The sequence below is a fragment of the Papio anubis genome, chromosome 13 (assembly GCF_008728515.1).
Source record: "Papio anubis isolate 15944 chromosome 13, Panubis1.0, whole genome shotgun sequence".
Taxonomy (NCBI): domain Eukaryota; kingdom Metazoa; phylum Chordata; class Mammalia; order Primates; family Cercopithecidae; genus Papio; species Papio anubis.
In genome coordinates this window covers 38,432,928-38,454,459 of record NC_044988.1, presented here as the reverse complement: position 1 = coordinate 38,454,459, position 21,532 = coordinate 38,432,928, and the positions used below count along the sequence as shown (strand labels likewise).

General features: G+C 34.8%; 1 protein-coding gene across 44 annotated transcripts in view; it reads left to right on the top strand.

Annotated features, from left to right (window-relative positions):
• Positions 1–21,532, top strand: part of PTPRD (protein tyrosine phosphatase receptor type D) — a 2,329,646-nt gene that overhangs the window by 1,237,701 nt on the left and 1,070,413 nt on the right. For all 44 annotated transcript variants that reach the window (XM_017949398.3, XM_017949394.3, XM_017949399.3 and 41 more), the window contains one exon: positions 2,558–2,591. The gene's annotated coding sequence lies outside the window, so the exon portion shown is untranslated. The remainder of the gene's footprint in view (positions 1–2,557; positions 2,592–21,532) is intronic.

Genomic DNA, 21,532 nt, shown 5'->3' with positions numbered 1-21,532 from the left:
TAATATAGATGATAGGAATTAATAATTATAACAAAAATTCAATTCACTTTTATTAATATTTCTAAGGGTACTTTCATGATTACTGATTATTCTATTTAGATCATGTATTAGTCTGTTCTCACACTGCTAATAAAGGAATACCCAAGACTGAGTAATTTAGTAAAGGGTAATTTAGTAAAGGAAAGATGTTTACTGGATAATTTAGCAAAAGAAAGATGTTTAATTGATTCACAGTTCCACATGACTGGGGAGGCCTCACAGTCATGGTGGAAGGTGAATGAGGAGCAGGAGCAAAGTCATGTCTTATATGGCAGCAAGCAAGGTAGCGTGTGCAGGGGAACTCCCCTGTATAAAACCATCAGATCTCGTGAGACCTATTCACTATCATGAGAACCGCATGGTAAAGACCCACCCCCATGATTCAATTACTCTCACTGGGTCTCTACCACAATATGTGGGAATTATGGGAGCTACAATTTCAGATGAGTTTTAGGTAGGGACATGGTCAAACCATATCAGAACACTTGGAAAACTTTGGCCTTTGGAGAGGAAAATGTCCACTAATAATCTAGATGTAGACTCAGACTACCAGCACATTTTAAATTACTGAGTATTATTCTACTCTAGGGGTGTCTTTAAATCACAAAAACTTTGGAGAAAAATCATAATTGTGTGTTAAGTCATGTTCCTCCTATGATGAGAACTAGAGGGGATTGGAATGAAGAGCACAAAATCTGAGAAGCTGAATGTTGAAATATCACATTCCATGCTTAGGTACAAATAACGTAATAAAGTCCTCCCTCTTACCAAATTAAGAAACCAGTGCTTTTATTTTAAATACTTATGTACAAGTTTTTACTTCTGTTATTTAAGATTTTATTCCATAATGCCTTCTCTTGATACATAATATATTGCATGAACCAGTAAGAAAAGTTCTTAATAAAATAGCAGAATAGTGGATTGATAATTTTTTTAGGCAAACAACACAGAAAACCTTAATACAAGTAACTACACAGAATTGTTTGCCAACATTTTGAAGTCTAAAGTGATTGTGGGTCCAGAAGAATAGTGAAGTATGAGACATTGTGGGTATGTAATACACCTGCATGCTTCATATAGGCAGAGTCTGATCTGGCATAGTTGGCTAGGAGTATAAAATTATCCACAAGGCAATGTTATTATTTCATTCTCCATAAGAAGATAAGTTCTGTTTTCTAAGATTATGCTAGTAACTTCCATCTTGGTGCTGGGGTGACCATGTTCATAGTTCAAAGCAAATCTGTCACTGTTCCTCAAAACACTAACTTTCCATACAAAATTTAACCCCGTGGGGGAAAAACATGTTTTTTAAATCTAGAAAATATAAAAAGAAAACGTATTCCCATAAGGTAGAAAAAGTCTTAAAGAATTTTTCTAAAAATCATTTATCAGTGAAGAACATTTTTCACCCTCAATTTCTTTATTTTTTGTGAAACTAAAAAGTTTTATTCATAGGGCATATTACTATGTCTTTAACAGTCAAATTTTATTAGCAGAAACTACAATAAAAATTGCACTTTTCACTTAAAGAATGATTGACAAAATATAGAAAATGTCTACCATATGCTATCTATACACTAAATACATTGTTTCCTTTAGCTCAACTAACATCTTCTGGACATCTCTTACTTCAGAGGCATAGCAAGAAGTCTTCTGGGTAGGAAACAATGAACAGGGTTAAGGCATAAACACCAATATGGGCTCAACACACAAAATAGAATCTGATAAAGTACTGTAATAAATGTATAAAATATGGTGGAAACATCTAGAAAGAGAATAATTTCTTCTCTAGGTGTCAAGACAAGCTCTATTGAAGAGATGTTAATTGAGCTGGCCATAAGGAATAGCTAGAAAAAAAATATTGAGGCAGAGCAAATGGAGTAAACTGAAGTATGGAAAGAAGGAAGGAAGAAAGGAAGGGAAGGTGGGTTTACAATTCGAGACTAGGGTACAAGGGAAAATAATGGGAGATAAACTTGAAAAGTAGCATGAGTATGCATTGGAGAATTATGGAAAACAATCATAAAAAGTTAGAATAGGAGCAACCTACTAAAGCTCCTGAATGCTATGCTAAATAGTTTGTTTTGAGTGGGCAACAAAGAGAATTTTTGAGCTCAGGAAGGTGGTGTATATGGCACTGTCAGAGCTGAGTATTAGGACAAGTATTTCAAGATTGTATTTGTGCCAGGACCAAGATTGTATTAAAGAGATGACTCTGTATTTCTGCCTGCCTTTTAAACTCATATATCAGAAGAAAATATTGGTGCAATACATACATATGCCAGGTATGCCTATAAAAAAGATTTTTTAATAAACAACTAATAATCTGTTTTAATCCTAAAATAATGGTGATGAAACACTTTCATTTGAAATAAATAATTGAGATCAGACAATATATCTTCATTGCTTACTTAATTTTACTTCTATAGATATGTTCATAACATGTGTTTGAAGACAATTTGAAAGGTTTTGATAGTTTTTATGATCACAATAACAAAATACATTTTTGTTGTTTCAGATGATGGTGCCTGTCCATTAACTGAACAACTGTGGTAAGTTTATTTTGCTCATCTTATGTCTGCACGGAATACTTTTCTTTTTGATATTCCAAAGGATTTATTTTACCCGTAAAATCTTTGGTTAAATTCTTTGAATGAGTTTCCTTTTGGCAATCCATTAGGAAATTTAGGATGTTTTGTTTCTTTTCAATTAAAACTAAGACTTTAGTTTTCAACCAGATTTTGTCAACAGAGATGTTTATTTTCACAGATGCTTCACTTACTCAAAGTTTAACAATCTTTCAATCAACTGGAAAAGTAATATCCTGTTGTTAGTTACTCTTTTAGTAGTTATAAGAACTACTTTATAGTTTTTAGATTGATAGCAGAATACCCAGTGTATACTGACACAAAAATTATTTTTTGTTTTCTCTATTATCCTTACAATAAGAGAAAGAAGAAAAAGAATTTACATTCCTTAGCTTACATAATTGCCTTATATTGCTATGATTATTCATTGGAAACTAAGATGAGTGGGTATAACTTGGATCAATATAGTTCATCTCCGGAGAAGTTGCTACCCATTTATGTCTCTCTTGGAAGAATAAACACAACATATTTGTGTGCTTTCACAGTACTGGTAAACTGGTATTTTCAAGGATTCTCTGCACACTGCCAGACTTACAAAAAGAAGACTCTACATAAAATTGTTACTCATTTTACTTCTTGAGAGTTTACCAGTTTAGAGCATACTGAGAGAAAGTGTTGCATTTTTTGTTCCTATTCAATTGTGATAAGAAAAATGTTATGAAAGAATGTCTTTGTATAGCATCCTCCCCCTTCCCTCAGACTAGACTGCTTGGTAAAATAAGAAATGGCCAGAGTGGGAGCTGGTTGGCAGGAGGATAACAAGTTTGAAGGTGTAAAAAAATTTACATAGGTTTTGGATAAGAAATAATAGAGCAACTGTATGGGATGCTGTGTGTGGTGTGACTTAAGAAAAAGCAAATGTTGAAGAAAAAAATTAAAAGCCTTACTGTATATTACATTGGTGCTTCTCAAACCTTAATATGTCTATGAGTAATGTGGGCTATCTTTTCAAAACGCAGATTCTGATTGAGAATCTGAGCTGAAGTAGGGCCTAATAATCTGATTTCTGTAAGCTCCCAGGTGATGCAAAGCTGCTGATTTAAAAACCACACTGTAAATAGTAAGGTAGTATACAAATAACTCTCTTCCTTTGACTCCTCCCCAAGGGACTTCAGTCAAGACATTAATTTTCAAATGTTTGATTTGGATTTGACTTTTAGTGCTTCTGATTCACTGTTCAAAGATTATCTTAAGATTACAGCAAAAATGCTGTTTTAGTTCAGTCACATACAAAAAGAACTGGGTCTTGACTAGCTTCTATATCTGGTTTCCCTCTTATTGCCTAATTATTCCAGGGTAAACTGTAAAGGATTTTAAAAAGTCAATCTCTTTCAGTCAAGTAATTTTTGAGTGAACAAAATACAAGATTTTACAAAAATATAAATACATTATTCTAATACTGCAATCTATTCAAAGGCAATCATATCACTTTGTAATAGTCTAATTACAAAAAGCAACAACAATGGTTGTGGGTGTAGATAGTCCTAACCATAATACAAGCAGACATTATCATCATTATTATGCTCGAAAGTACTTGAGTTTTGCTTGAAAATGTGATAAAATGCTTTTGTTTTCATACCACATTCCTACTGACATTATGAATGCTTTCTAGTCTGATTGTTCAGCTTGTGCAGATCTCAAGATTACAGAGAAAAGGGGGTAGATGGCAAAGTTAGTGGGGTTGGTTAGCAACCATGAATAATGGGGCCAAGAGGAAATTGGTATAAGGAAATCTGCCACTGGCCCACTGGTGCAAGGAAATCTGAAGAATTTTCTGAAACCCAGAGTCTTGTAGGCACTTGAAGAAGGCCATAGAAGTAGAAGTTTCAAAATCAATTGAAGTTTTCTGCTAAAACTCTCCTTTCTTAAACCAGGTTACATATCAGAATCAACTGTGGAGTCGAAAAGGCTAGTTAGATCTGGGTACTACCCAAACCAATTACCTCAGAGTCTCTCAAAGTAAATGAAGCCTAACAGCTAAACTTTGATGCTTTAGCTCCCTGGTGATTACATCAGGAAATGGAGTTGAAAATCCCTAACATTAGGGCCTGTAATTTTACATTTTCAACAAGTTCTCAAGTGATGTTTATGTTGCTGCTTTGTGGACCACACTTTGAGTAGCAAGGACCTACTAGACGCCATACTTTTTTCATGTTCCTGGGAGGATCAGCGTCACCTGGGAGTAGTCATCTTCTCTCTAAGGATGCGGGAAGAAAGAGGAAAGGAAGAAAGGAGAGAGGAGACATCCTAATGGCACATGGTAGAGACACGGTAGAATGCGCAGCTCCCCACAGGATTGAATTTATAGGTCAATGGAAAAACCCCTGTACCAAAATATCTTCTCTAATTAAATTATATGGTACCTGAACATGCATTATTAAAATTCATTTGATTTTACTGCATTCCAAAGCTGACTATGCAAACATGATCTTTGGTGCAATTGTTACAAATATAGAGCATGGAAGGAGGAGTAGAGGGGGAAGGGATCTGAATTTTAATAATCATCCCAGGTGATTCTAATCAGAAATGGAGCTTGGAAGCGATTGTTTTAGACCACACAACACCATCTTTCTTGACTTTCTTTCAATATGCATACATATACTATTCTATGCATCAATAAAGCTCAATATAACAAGATAATAATAATAACTAAGAGTTACATGGCGATGACTATTTGCCAGGCACCGTTCAGAGTTTCACATTTATAAGGAAAATCCTAAATAATATGTGCTATTATTACCCTCTTAACGTATAATAAAACTGGGGCACAAAAATATTAAATTGTTAAAATTTACTTAACTGGTAAGTGTTAGAACTGAGATTCAAACCCAGATACTCTGGCTCCACAATAAATGTTCTGTAAACTTCCAATAAGTTGTGAATTGATCCATGTATTCAACAAATGCTTCTGGAGGAGCTCTTATATACTAGGCAATTTTTAAGGTACTAGGAATAGAGCACTGAAGGCAATAAAATCTCTTCCCCTATGGAGATGTCCTTTTAGTGAGATATGCAAGTTCTTATTTTTAGAACAGCCAGAATTTTTTAAAAGGCCTCAACATTCATGACATGAAGACATAGAATTCAAATATAGCCATTCCATTTGCTTTCTGAATGATTTTGTCAAATCTCTTTACCTGTTTAGTAATCTGATTAAATGATGTAAAGGGACATGTAAATAACTTATTTTTATTACTTTACATCATCTTTTAACATAATAAAAGTTTTGTGCATATGAATGGTTTAAAAAATAAAAGTTGTGTGTGTATGTATGGTTTAAAAATATCTTAATGAAAAAGATTGATTCTCCCCATGGCAGTAGGGCATCATGAAAGCACTATCAGGAAAGTATTGGTGGCAATGTTGCGGTGTTTGTGTTGGCATGGGTACTAGTAGTTATGATATTTGTGATAATGGTGATGTTGACTGAAATGATGAAATTGATGGTAATTGCTACCACTTATTAAGCACTTACTATAGCTCAGGCCTTGTGCTAAATTATTTATATTCAGTATTTAATCCATTCCACAGCCTTGTGGAAATAATAATATATTTTAGAGCTCAAGAATCTGAGGATTAGAAAGCTTAAACTACTCACCGAAGTCACATAGCTCAGCAAATAACGGAGGCTGAATTTAACCCAAAATATATCAATTATCTATTGCTAGGGAAGAAACCTCCCTAAATCTCAGTGGCTTAAAATAACAATTTGTTATTCCTCATGATGCTGAGAGTAGATTGACTGTGCAGTTATTCCACTCCAATAAGTGTCAATAAGGATCCCTCATGCAACTATATTCAGCTAAGAGATTAACCAGAGGTCTCAGTTCTTTCCCATGAGGCCCCTCTTTCTATACGGTGAGTCATCTTCCAAGGCTGTCCATATGTCCTTTCTATAGAGCAGACTAGCATGGTTTTTCACACAGCATGCAGCTCAGCTCCAAGGAGTTTTGCACAGTGCCTCTCCTGGTATCAAGCTTGCTAACGTCCCATTGGTCAAAATAAGTTACATGAAAAGCCCAGAGTTAATCAGGAAGATGACAAGTGTAAGCATACCTGGAGGCATGGTTCAGTCTATCACACCAGATATTGTTGCAGGGCTTTCTCCTCAGTTCAGCTAAAACCAAGTTCTTGTCACACAGCCAGGAAAGATTAGGTTCGTGGACACATAGAAGGGTGAGAAAAACAATTTATTGGGTGAAAAAGGAAAAAGAGAAAAACCTTCAGCAGAGCAAGAGGGAAGCCAATTAACCAGCTCCTGCCCCATCACACAGGAACTTAAGAGACCAGACTCCTCCCCTCTACAAATGACAGGAACTTCCATGGCTCCATCCCATTCTCCAAGTGTGCAGATTGGTCAGAAGTTCTCCAGGGATCCCTTTTTACCTAGCCATGTCAATGTGGCTGACTCTAATTACTGTACTATAGTTTCATTACTATAGCATATTCCCTCCCTGAGGAGATTGAAAGTGATCACTGGAAGAAAGCAGACTACAAAATATTGTTGAAGACACATCATAGACAAATTTGACCTGGGATTATTCCAATAAGAGTGGGTCATCTATGTAGCCAGGAAGAAATGCATTATAGAAAATCCAGTGTTAGATAAATTGCAAGGTTCAAAGTTCAAAAATTCAGAGAATTTGAAAGGATCTCTTTATAGCCTGATTATCAAATTAGGCTAGAGTCACAGCAAAGATGGTGAAACTGAAAATTTACAAACTAGAATTCTACTCTTGGCCTAACATAGGATCCCATTTTTGCAAGGACACATGTGCAGGCAGGTAGACAACAGAGGGACCGTGGTAATTTGTATCTACTGATACTAGACAATTTTATATCAGTTGAATCCTCAAGACCAAACCCAAAGATGCAGAAAAGATCTTGATTTGAATGATTCAAAAGCTAAGATTTCTGCTGTTACCAGTGACCTATGTGTACTGTACAGAAGTCTCATTTTGAGGTTGTGAATAACGTTGCATTGTAAGCAAGTTTACGTCCCAGTGGGCCTGTCAGGATGACTTAACAAAACAAACATCCCACTTACTAAGAGCTTTATCACTGCGGTCATCAATGCACCCAGATTACTGTACGTAGCACACTGCTCTCGATGAGGGCCAAGGGGAGCCGCAGTTGTCCAGGAAGACCATAATGAAATAATCAGTTTTGCCTCACTGCTTTTCTGGCTATTTCTTTTTTCAGGAACTCTACAGAGAATATTTGTCCCCAGGACTATAAATTTGGTACTTTTCAACAGCTGTAAATTTTCTCTGTTGCTTAAGAGTAGTAAGGATCAACACCCTACTCTCATCATTTATGGACTAACAATGTTGAAAATCAAGCAAACTCAATATGATTGCCACTCAAGGATTCTCTCTGTAAACCAAAGTCTTCTTTAAATTTTGAGATACATTCCGAATAAGGCAGAAAGGAGCAAACTGTGTGTGGAAGAAACTTTTTGCTTTTTCTTAACACGGAATGGAAATATAGTGGCGTTTCCCTCTATTATGACTAGAAGCAGGGCCCACTTCCCATGTTCTTCCAGGGAGTTTGGTTTTACTACTTAATAAAAACTGAAAACATATTACTATAAATGGAAGAGGAATAATGCCCTAATATATCAAGTAGAGATTTCTAAGTTGCACCAACAAAATAATTTGGTGCATATACAAATGAGGACTCACATGTACGGAATTCAAATTTTGTGTATGCAAAACAGATAATTGTACAATCAAAGAAGCGCCTTGATTAAAATCATTGTGTATGTAAATTCATCATTTGTTAGAACAGTTTTATTTTGGCACATGCATACATAATTAGTGACTTCTAATTTAAGATAGTGTCATGGTAGAAAGTCTTACCTAGTGGTGCTCATGTTTTACCCATTAGTCAAATCAAGTCTTATTTTTTTTATTTCAAGAATCACATTGTTGTCATTTAAAAAATGAAATGTCTCCTTGTTTATCAATATCATTTAAAAATCAGAGTAATTTATAGCCTCTAGTTTTGAAAACTGGTTACACAAATTATTCCTTGGAAAATATTGATGATATGTCGAATGTTGACTCACTTTCAATTTGGAGGCTTATTTTAAATGATAAAGCAGTAAATGTGTAGCATATATAGAATATCCCTGATCATAAACCCTCCATTTATTTCCCATTTCTATTCATATTTGACATTTCTTAAAATTAGATTTAAAAGTCAATTAGTGCACTTAATATAATCTCTTATCCTTAAAGCAACCCTCAATAATGCATCTCACAATAAAAACTATCCATCTTATCAAGATATCTTGATAAACACCATCTTTCAATCAACACTATCTTCTTAGAAATCCAATCCTGTTATCAATGACAGCAAACACTTGTCTGTGATTACTATGTGCCAAGCAACTACCCCTCACAACCAGCATGTAAGATAGTTTTACTGAATTTCACAGATGAGGAAACAAACACAGGTTACTTATGTATTAATAACTCTTTCAAAGTCACACAGCAACTGCTTGACAAAGTGAGGAAATTCAGAACTTGATAAGACTGTGCCTACTGTCCTCCTTAAAAGCAGTACTAAGTCTGCTTCAGTTGCTCCTGTAAAGCATCTGTGACTGTATTAAAAGTTGTAATGGGATCTACTTGTCCAAGAATTACCTCCTCGATCTCTTACCTCTTTTACCTGTCCTAAGGCAATAATAATAATAATAACACATTTTTAATTTTTAAAAAATATGTTCTTCTTTTCTCTTACTCTCTTATCTTTTATTGTTGCTACGAATACTTTGGTACATTAGAAAGCTGTTTAGACGGCCTGGAGAACCCCAAGGCAGGACCTACCATTGACTGATGAGTGTTTCATGGAGCCCGAGAATTTGTTTTCCCATTTCTCTTAAGTATTTTTAAAGTAAAAATCTAAGTACTTCTGTATTCTAATTCACATAATCTTTGCTCAAAACTCTCCAATGGATCATTAATCTTACTCAGAATGAAAACCAAAGTTCTTACAATGGGCTTCAAAGTTGCCCATCCTCTAGTCTCCTGTCTGACATGGTTTCCCACCTCCATCTTCCTCTTTCACCTGTTTAAGCTAATCCGGCTTCCCTGCTGCCTCAGGAATCCCTAACCAATGTCAGGCTTGAGGAATTTGGCCTCTGCTCTCTGTACTTGGAGTGCTTTCTCACATAACAGCATGTGACTTCCCCTAGCAACCTTCAGGTCTCTGCTGAAATGTCACCCTACCGCAATGCTTTTCTCTCACCTCTGTCTCTTCTTATCCCACTTAATGCTCTTAATCTACTTTCCGTTGCCTCCAGAGCACTAACCTACCTTGCCTTTTATAAATCTATTTATTTGTCCAGCTTTTAATACTAGAATATATAGAAACTATAGAAACCATAAGAAAGGAGTGACTTTGTTTAGAATATTCCCTTCTGTATCCCCAGCCTCTGGTACAGAGTGCATGTTCAGTAACTATTTGCTGCACAAATGGACAACAATCAAATTATAGAAATAGACAAGTAAATGAATATTCTAAGACTCTATTCAAGGATTCCCTACTTAGCTGTTGCTAGAATGACTGCCTGTTAGGTACAGTACCAAATGGTTTTCTTTACAGCATAATATACATGAATATATATTCAAGTCTTGTCAGTGGTTAGTGTATGTCATTTTATATGAGGCAAGTATAAAAGGTGAAACTTAAAGTTATTGCAATTAAAGATAAATTACTGGAACATATAATTAAGATTTTATTATTATTCTTATTATTAATTAATTTTTTTTTTTTTTTTGAGACAGAGTTTCATTCTTGTGGCCCAAGCTGGAGTGCAGCCTCCAGAGTATCTGGGATTACAGGCATGCGCTACCACGCCTGGCTAATTTTGTATTTTTAGTAGAGATGGGGTTTCACCGTATTGGTCAGGCTTGTCTCGAACTCCTGATCTCAGGTGATCCAACTGCCTCGGCCTCCCAAAGTGCTGGGATTACAGGCAAGAGCCACTGCGCCCAGTGGCGTTTTACTATTTTTGAGAACATAATAAGAGCAATCGCTAAGCAGTATGCTACTAGCTATATATTATCCCTATTTTACATGTTTTACATATATTATCAAATTTAATCCTCACCACAACCTTATAATGGAGGCACTGTTATTATATTCATTTCATAAATGAGAAAAATGAGGCCCAGAAAATGTTCAGTTGCTTGCCCAAAGTCAGAGACAAACCCATAGACTCCTATTACAAACTGAAATATATGCATACATATTTTTTCTCCCACACTGATTTATTGCTCAGTACCAACTCTCCCTAATGATCCTGATTAAAATACTCACTTTGAAATATTTTTTTTTCAGAAGAGTGGCAATATTATTGTATTCCCTTATACTCATTATCTCAGAAAGCCTGTTTTATTATTTATTCTTTCTAAGTGTTTGAGAAATTATCTTGGAGAAATTAACAAAATGCATTAGTATACACATGCTACTTACTTTCCTTAGACTAATACATATAATTACAGGAATAAAAGATTTTTTTAAAACTTTTTGATGGCCGTTTTTGGCTCGTATATTTAAAACTTTCCTGTTACAATCTGTTTTTGCAATCATGTTTCTTCGTAAACTTGTATATGAGAACAAGCCTGTGATTGAATGAAGCCTTGGAATCATTCACCATTGCTTTCTCTTTAGTACCTGACTGATGCTTAAAACTAAGGTAGCCATACATCTTAGTTCACTTGGACAGTCCTAGTTCATGTCTCTTCTCCCAATGCAATTATTAGCATGCTATACATGTAGATATATTGATAACATTAGTGCTGAGAAGGGAAGAGAGTAGTCCCTTTAAATGATACAGAAGAGGGGAAGGGAAGGGCTGAGTAGAGGAGGGTGTGGTCCCTGGCTAAAGCTCCATCCCCACGGACCTAGGTGAGGACAGGCACTTCTGCCTTCGTGCCCAAATGTTGCATTTTCCGAGACCACCCTGGCCTGCCACAACCCCCATCCTGGGCCTGTAAAAACCCAAGACCCTAGCAAGGTAAGGATAGAAGCTGCTGGACAGCAAGAGGAACATGTCAATGGAAGAAGACATAAGCAGCTGGTCATGGGGAAAACCAATCTCCCTTCTGGCTCCCCCATCTGCTGAGAGCTACTTCCACTCAATAAAACCTTGCACTAATTTCCCAAGACCACGTGTGATCTGATTCTTCCGGTACACCAAGGCAAGAAACTCTGGGATACAGAAATCCCTCTGTCCTTGTGATAAGGAAGGGGGTCTAATTGAGCTGGTTAACACAAGCCACCTATAGGTGGGAAACTAAAAGAGCACCCTGTAACACCTGCCCACTGGGGCTTCAGCTGTAAACATTCACCCTAGACACTGTCGTGGGGTTGGAGCCCCACAGCCTGCCCGTCTGTATGTTCCCCTAGAGGTCTGAGCAGCCGGGCACTGAAGAAGTGAGCCACGCCCCCATCCCATTGCTCATGTACTGTCACTTTCAAAAGTGCCTCTGAAGTGTCCATAATAGGCAATAAGTTTTCTGCTCACTTATTTAAAGCAGATATGTGATATTTATATAAAGTATTATAAAAAGCAGAGGAGTGAATTTTTTCAGCCAAGAATCCTATATCCAGTGAAGCCACCCTTCAAAAATAAGGTTGAAATAAAAACATTTTGTCCCTTAAAAGAAAAAGGTATATACCCTAGTGTAAAAGGAAAAAAGAATAAATGTCCTCAATCACTTTGTTTTAATTTCAAAAGCAATCACTTAGTTAAAATCTAAAGAAAAAATTAATAATCACCGAAATGAGACATACTAGGCCTAAACTATGCTTCCACTTGCTTAATAGAAATTCTCTCAACAAATCTGAAAAGCCAACTTGTATTATTAAAATAGTCTCTGCCAGGAAGGACAAAACACTTATTTTATTTCTCTAGGTCTTTACAAGATTTCACATAAATACATAAAGAAAACATTAGAGATACCCTAGCTGAAGTACTGTGTTCCATTTACTGTTCCACAAAATTCATTCCAATGAATGTAGGTCTTTGGCCATTCTGGCTAGGACAAAGGAAAGAACAAATTATCAATCAACCTTAGCACCTACACTCACATCAAAGTCCCTCTGAGCATTAAATAAGTTATGTTGTTTCTCATCTGAGCTGTTAGGACACAAATTCTCAGACGTCTCAGTCTGTAGATTTCACATGAAGGGTTGTTTCATTTCTCCCTTTAGATGAGGGAAAATGCCTCTGTGTTGGGGCTTAGGAACCTGAGATGGACCTTCAGTTCCCTTTTATTTCATAAAACACCCGAGTATATCCAAGTGTCCGTGAAGCCTCAGACCTAAAACCTATAACTTACTCCTTGCCTTTCTTTTCTTTTTTTTTTCCATCCAGGTGGTGAATTTTAAAATGCACGCAGAAATATTAATCATAATATTTGTGTGATTTTATGTACATATGAAGGTTTTAATTTTTAGAAAATTAACAAACATTTTAATTTTTCCTCATATTTTGCTATTTAAAATGCATTTTGCTATACTCTCTCACCTCCTCCTCCACAAATTCATATAATAACCATTATTATAAAATGCATATTAGTCTTCAAAATGATTGACTGCTTTCTTGGACGACTGAATCATCACCAAGATTCTCACCACTGCCCTGTTGAAGCCTCCAGAAAGACTAATGCAACCACCATTCATTTTCCTGGAATCTACCCTCACTCTTCATTCTTTTATTTGGTGGGGTCTTCTCTACTCAAATATGTTGCTTGACATGCCAGAGGCATTTGAAGATGTTTTCTCAGTGCCATACCTCATTGGTTCAATGTGAGGCATTTTAGCAGGTCAGCAACCATAGGTGATGAATCCCCATGTGGTTCATGAGTCTACAGGTGCCTGCCAGGGGCTCACATACTTCATACGAGTCACATATGCAAGACTAAGGGAGATTTAGAAGGTGCATGGTATTACAAACATATATTGTAAGCTGTCATTGTAGCTAAGCCTACAGACTCGACTCAGGTAATGCAATATCACCTAAGCTTGGGGTAAACAAATAGTTGCCTCTTTTTGTAGTGGGAAGTCTAAAATTTTCCCTTAGGTAAGTATTTTCTTATAAGATGCAGGCCACATTGGGCTTCTGAAATCTCCCAACACAGCTGTTCCAGAAACAAATAGATACAGATACACAAGAGGCTCCTGGTGAGTGTTCATAACTGTTTCATGATACAGCATATTTTAAAAGAACATAAGACTGGAGTCATAGTTAGGCTTAAATGACACCTCTACCATTTACCTTCTATGTATCTTTGGACTGTTCACTTTAATTATGAGATTATTTCTTCAAATGGAAGATGGAATTTAAAAGTGATATTCACCCCAAAGTTGTGTCAATTAAATGAGTTAATGTATATTAAATACATAGAAAAGTACATGGTTTAATGGATGTTCCCTTACCCAGCATACTGAGAATGATCATTCTTCTTGTCTGTATTCACCTTCACTAAGATTTGTCCAGTCTGGGCATCCACACAGGCATGCACATAGCCAGGTCACAGAGTAGCTAGAAGGCCTGTGGATGAAATATTTGGTCATTGAAAGGACTGGTAACTTTATTTCACACACTTTCCTGAAAATATATATGAAAGGATTGGTTTCCTGTGATTACTGACCCAGGGTAGGCTTAAAGCAAAAGTAGAATCTGTAAGCATTTTGAGTTCCTTGTGAAAGATTGTCTAGTACTTCGCTTTCCCCTCATTTATCTCACTTTCCTCTTGTTTATCTTACTCTCTGGGACCATATTTGAAGACTGTTGATCATGCGGAAGAAAAATAGTCTATATCTTGGAGGAAAACTGTGGCAAATAAATGTTTGACTAAAATTTCTGGCTGTCTTCATAGTGCTTGAAAGTCCAAATGAATATAGGTGAAAATGCCAAATTATTGTAAAAGCTTTCAGACAAGTGGATACTTGGTAAATGAAGACAGAACATGTGGGTTCATTATTCTTTTTTTCTGTTGATATTATGTCTACATCGTGGCATTATGTTGGAAGACCTGTGTTTGTTCAACCTATGAAATAGCTTCAGTCAGGAAATAAAATTCCTATCAAATAGCACCTGATAGAAAAATATAAATACTTCAAAGTTCAAAACACTGTGTTTAGAAAAAATGATATATTGAATGTATGTATGCTCAATCAATTATGAGGGATCCTATGAACAATTTTTTAAAGTGTTCAAGAGTTTCAGAATGCACAATTGTTTCAGAGGCACTTTCTTTTCTAATGTCTCATCCCATGTGGGTGTTTTCTCCAACAGTCACCAAATGGAAATACCACTAAAAATCTGAAAACAAATAGTGAAGGATGAAAAAAGCAGCAATGAGAAAATGCATCATAATGGAAAGTCTCTATAATAATATTTAGTGATCAAGGAGCTCATTTTATTAGTATTGGCAAACAACCAACAACTACAAGTTACAAGAAACATTAACAACCAGGGTGAAAAAGCAATCAATTTTTAAATGTCAAGGAATCTACTTATTTATTTTTTAGGAGTTGGCTTAATTAGAAAAGTTGTTACAAGTGCCAAGACCATGAAAGGAACATATTTTACAAGTTAAATAAAAATGTAGTGAATACTTACTGCAAGAGCTCAAAAACTCAACCTCAGCATACCAGGTGATTAGTGTTAGATTCATACAAAGATGATGTTTCTACATTGAACTATCTCTTGGATAGGGTTGTTGACTCACAAAAAGGCCTAGTCTTTGCTCAAATGTCATCTTCAACATAAAACCTTTCATACCTAATGTAAACTGGACACAAAACTTTACAATACGCAACATGGTAAATAGAAAATCTAAAGAAGCCTAGATTTATTCATCATCTTCTATTCCAACTAGTTCAGTGACTTTATATAAGTAACACACCGAGATATATGTTTGTTTGTAAAATATAAATTATGCATCTGTAAGCAAAAACAAGTATGTGAAAATTTTTTAATATCCCTTCATAGTTTGAATTCAATATAATTAGTAATAGAATGTGGTTGTTGGCCAACTATGTCTAGTATATAGGTTTATGCTTATTAAACTTTTGTGTGTGCACAGGGCCTTGTGGTTTGTTCTGGTCAATATACTAAGTGGGGTTAGATATCACTTCTGGAACAAGCACTGAATTACTGTTGCAAAAACACACAGAATGCTTTCTTCTTTCTGAAACAATGACTATCAGGATTCAAGGTAGCGACTCTTCTATCAGACTTGATCCCTGAGTTCCCATTGTGAGCTGAAAGTCCTTGCTGAGGGACTATGACATTTTAGCGTAAGTGAGAAATAAATATTTACTTGAGATTTGGGTCTGTTTGCTACTGCAGCAGGACTTACCCTATACTTACCAATAAGTATAATTAAGGTACCTCATAAAAGCTTATGATAACTTTTCGTAAAAATAGATGTAAGCATACATATAAAAAGTGACAATATATGAATCACAATTTTTTCTTAGCCAAATGATTTGACTTTAATAATGTATTGCTTAAAGCACTAAGAAATTCCCAAACATGGCATTGCCTCAATCCAATCATACACTCAGGATGATGAAGCGCAAGTTGGTGATATTTTCTGGCCTCATTATTCTAGAATTAATAAGTTGAATTAGTACTTTGTAAATCACACTGTACAAATTCTCTTAAGGATATAACATGGTGAACTTTTATGTCCATAGTACACTTTCTGCCATCTGTTTACTTGTTTTGTACTCAGAAATAAAATTTTAAATATTTATTAAATGCTTAATATGTTTAAAGCATGTATTGGTTCATTGGATAATATAAGAAAAATTAGGACAATTTTCTTGTCTTTAGGGAGTATATATAGTCTAGTTGGAGAATGACTCCAGAAATGATATGAAAGTTATATGATAGCGCAAAACCTGCAAAGTGCCAAATCACAAAAGAAAAATGTTACGATTTCATAAAAAGTTATTTTGATCTAAAAATACAATTCGCAAATTTAAGAAATATAGAAACATAGTCTGGTGGTGACATGGCAGGGAAATTTTGCCTAAGATAATGTCCTTCAGATTCACCCATGTTGTTGCAAATGACAAGATTTTCTTCTTTTATAAGGCAACATAATATTCTATTATATAAAGATACAACATTTTCATTTATCCATTTATCTATTAGTAGACATTTATTGGTTGTTTTTGTATCTTGGCTATTGTGAATCATTCTGCAATGAACATGGGAGGTAGATAGCTCTGAAATTCTCATTGAAATTCTTTGAATATATATCCAGAAGTAGGATTACTGAATCGTATGGTAAGTTTTATTTTTGATTTTTTAAGGAACCTGCATACTGTTTTTCATAATAGCTGTACTATTTTACATTCCCACCTACAATGTACAAGAGTTCTAATTTCTCTATCCCCTCACTGACACTTACTCTCTCTCTCTCTCAATAAAACCATCCTAACAGATTTGAGGTGATATCACATTTTTCATTTTGATTTGCATCTTTTAATATGCCTTGTGGCTGTTTGAATGTTGTATTTGGGGAAATGTCTATTCAAGCCCTTTGCCCAGTTTCTGTTTGGGTTATTTATGTTTTTGCTATTTAATTGTAGGATATTCTTATATATTTTGGATATTAGCCCTTTATCATGTATATGGTTTGCAAACATTTTCTCCCATTCGTAGGTTACCTTTTCATTTTGTTGACTATTTCTTGTTCTGAATAAGCTTTGTTGCCTCTGCTTTTGGTATTGTATCCAAAATGTCATTGCCAAAACCAATGTCAAGAAGTTTTTCCCTTAAAACTATTAAAACTAATGTATGAATTTAGCAAAGTTGCATTTTATAAAATCAACATACAAAAATTACTTGTGTTTCTGTAAACTAAGAATGAATCATTCAAAAAGAAAATTAAGAAAAAAATCTCATTTACAATAGCACCAAAAAGTGTAAAATACTTAGGAATAAACTTAACCAAGGAAATGAAAAACTCACATACTGAAAACTACAGAGCATTGATGATAGAAATTTAAAGAGACACAAATAAATCCAAAGACGTCCTGAGTTCACGGATTGGAGGACTTAATGTTTTTAAAATGTGCATACTACCTATAGTGATCTATAAATTCATTGTTATACCCATTAAAACCACAATGGTTTTTCTTGTTTTTTACGGAATTAGGCAAAACAATACTACATTTCACATGGAACCACAAAAGATTCAAAATAGCCAAAACAATCTTAGGAAAAAAAAGAAATAAGCTGGAGGTCTCACACTTCCTGATTTCAAAATATATTACAAAGCTATAGTGCAAACTCATATAGTAAATTTTATGGTAGCCACTAAAAATAAATAAATAAATAAATAAATAAATAAATAAATAAATAAATAAATAACTTGTTTTGTTTTGTTTTGTTTTTGTGAGACGGAGTCTCACTCTGTCGCCCAAGCTGGCTCACTGCAAGCTCCGCTTCCCAGGTTCAGGCCATTCTCCTGCCTCAGCCTTCCGAGTAGCATGTGCCTGCTATAACACCCGCCTAATTTTTTGTATTTTTAGTAGAGACAGGGTTTCACCATATTAGCCAGGATGGTCTTGATCTCCTCACCTTGTGATCCTCCCACCTTGGCCTCCCAAAGTGCTCGGATTACAGACGTGAGCCACCGCGCCCGGCCAAAAAGAAATAATAATAATAATACTTTTTACAAGTGTAGCTGTCATGGCCCACACCTGTAATCTCAGCACTTTGGGAGGCTGAGGTGGGTAGATTGCTGAGTCCGGGAGACCAGCCTGGGAAACATGGTGAAAGCCTGTCTCTACAAAAATATAAATATTAGCTGGGTATGGTGGTGCGTGCCTGTTGTCTCAGCTACACAAGAGGCCCGTGGTGAGATTACTTGAGCCCAGGAGGTCAAGGCTGCAATGAGCCATGATTATGCCACTGCACTCCAGCTGGGTGACAAAGTAAGACCCTGTCTCAAAAAACAAACAAATCAAAAAAAAAAAAAAAAGAAGAAGAAAGAAAGAAAGAAAGAAAGAAAGAAAGAAAGAAAGAAAGAAAGAAAAAAGCATAACTGATGTACTAAGAAAGGAGAGAAAATTGAATCCTATAAAATGTTCAATTAAAACTAATAAAGGCAGTAAAAGAGTGAAAGACACAAATGAGAACCAATAACTTGGATAACAAATAGAAAAACTAGTAACAAATTTAATAGTATTAAAACAACTATATCAGTAATGACTTTGAAGAACAATGGTCTAAGTGCACAAATTAAAAGAGATTGTCAGAGTAGATCAAAATATAAGACCCAACTATATGTTGTCTACAGGAAAGCCACATTTTATATAAAAATTGTTTATCCATTAAAAATAAATGAGTGAAGAAAAATATGCCACACTAACACTAAGCAAAATAAATAGGAATAGCTATTATTAATTTCAGACAAAGCAGATTTCAAAGCAAATAAAAGTATCAGGAATAAAGAAGAGCATTACATAATGATAAAAAGGTCAATTCTCCAAGAAGACGTAACAATTATTAACATGTATACACCTAAAAACAGAGTGTCACAGTATTAATACATGAGGCAGAAACTGATAGAATTATAAGGAGAAATGGAAGAATCCACAATCACAGAGATTTTGACAACCCTATATCAGATATAGACAGACACGTCCATGTCAGGTAGAAAATCAGTAAGTACATAGTGTTGTTGACAACACCATCAATCAACTGGATATAACTGACATCTATAGACACTTCATCCAACAATGGCAAAAAAATTCTTCTCAAACTCACATGGAACATTTACTAAGACCACATTCTAAGCTGTGAAATACACATGAACCAACTTTTTAAAAATAGAAATTATGAAATGTCTGCTTTCATACCACAATGAAATTAAACTGGAAATCAATAATGGACAGATTAACTGGAAAATTCTAAAATATGAGGAGATCCATGATGAGCTTATTTCACATTGTATGCCTGTATCAAAACATCTCAGGTACCCTGTAAGTGTATATACTTACTGTGTACCCACAAAAATTAAAAATTAAAAAGAAACATATAAATAATTGCATTTTTCTAAATAACACACAGGTCAAAGAAGAAATCTCAAGACAATTTTTAAAATATTTTGAAATATGAAATGAAAACACAACTTATCAAAATGTGTGGGATGCTGTGAAAGTAGTGTCTAGAGAGATGTCTAGCATGATTAAAACTCTCAGTAAACTAGGGATATAGGGAGAGTTCCTCAGTTTGATAAAGAATCTGTACAAAAACCCTACAGCTAACTTCAAACTTGATGGTAAGACACTCAAAGCTTTTCAACTAAGAAAGGATTCCCTATCTCACTACACCTTTAAACACCACATTGGAAGTCCTAATAAATGTAACAAGACAAGAAATTAAAATATAGAGAAGGGAGAAGAAAAAAAAAGAAAATATTGTTGTTTCAGGTAACATGATTTTCTATGCAAAAATACAAAATAATCAACGAAAAATCTCCTAGAACTAATAAGCAACTAAAATAAGTTTCCATATACAAGGTTAAGATACAAAAGTAATTGCTTTCCTATATACCAACAATGAAAAAGTGGAATTTGAAACTACAAACAAAATAACATTTATATTAGCACACTTCAAAAATAAAATAGTAGGTAGAAATCTAACAAAAAATAAAGGATCCATATGAGGAAAACTACAAAACTATAACAAAATAAATCAAGGAAAACCCAATATATGGATATATATTTCATGTCCATGGATAGGAAGATATAATATCAAGATATCAGTTCTCCTCAACTTCATCTGTAGGTTCAATGCAATCCCAATCAAAATGTCAGAAAGTTAATTTATGGATACTGACAAAATGATTCTAGAGTTATATAAAGAGAAACAACATCCAGAATAGCAAACAGAATGTTGAAGGAGAAGAACAAAGTTGGAGGACTGATACTACCTGACTTGAAGACTTAATACAAAGCTACAGTAATCAAGACTGCATAGTATTGGGTAAAGAATAGAAAAGTATATCAATTTTATGGACTAGAGAACCCAGAAATAGACCCACATAAATATAATTAACTGATTTTTGACAATGGAGAAAAGGCAATACAATGGAGTAAAGGTAATCCTTTCAACAAATGGGAGAGGGACATCTGAACATTCACAGGCAAATTAGATAGATAGATAGATAGATAGATAGATAGATAGATAGATAGATAGATAATCTCAACATAGACCTATGCCCTTCACAGAACTTAACTCAAATGGATCACAGACATAAATGTGAAACTATAAAACTCAGAGAAGATAAAATGGGAGAAATTCTAGATGACAAAATATAGCAATGACTTTTTAATTATAACACTGAAGACACAGTACATGAAAGAAATAATCGATAAGCTGGGTTTCATTAAAATAAAAAACTGATTTTCAAATACAATGTCAAGACAATGAGAAGATAAGCCACAGACTGGAAAAAAAAATATTTACAAAAGATACATCTGATAAATAACTGTTATCCAAAATATACAACAAACTCTTAAAAATCAACAATAAGAAAAAATTTTAAAATGGGTCAAAGATTTTAGGAGATACATCAGCAAAGAAGATATACAGATGTCAATTAAGCATATGATAAAGTGATTCACAGTATATGTCATTACAGAAATGTGAATTCAAACAACAATGATATACAACTACACAACTATTAAAATGGAAAAAAAAAACCAGAACACCGACAAAACCAAATGCTGACTAAGATATGGGACAAGAGGAATTCTCCTTCATTACTAGTAGACATATAAAATGGTAGAGCTAC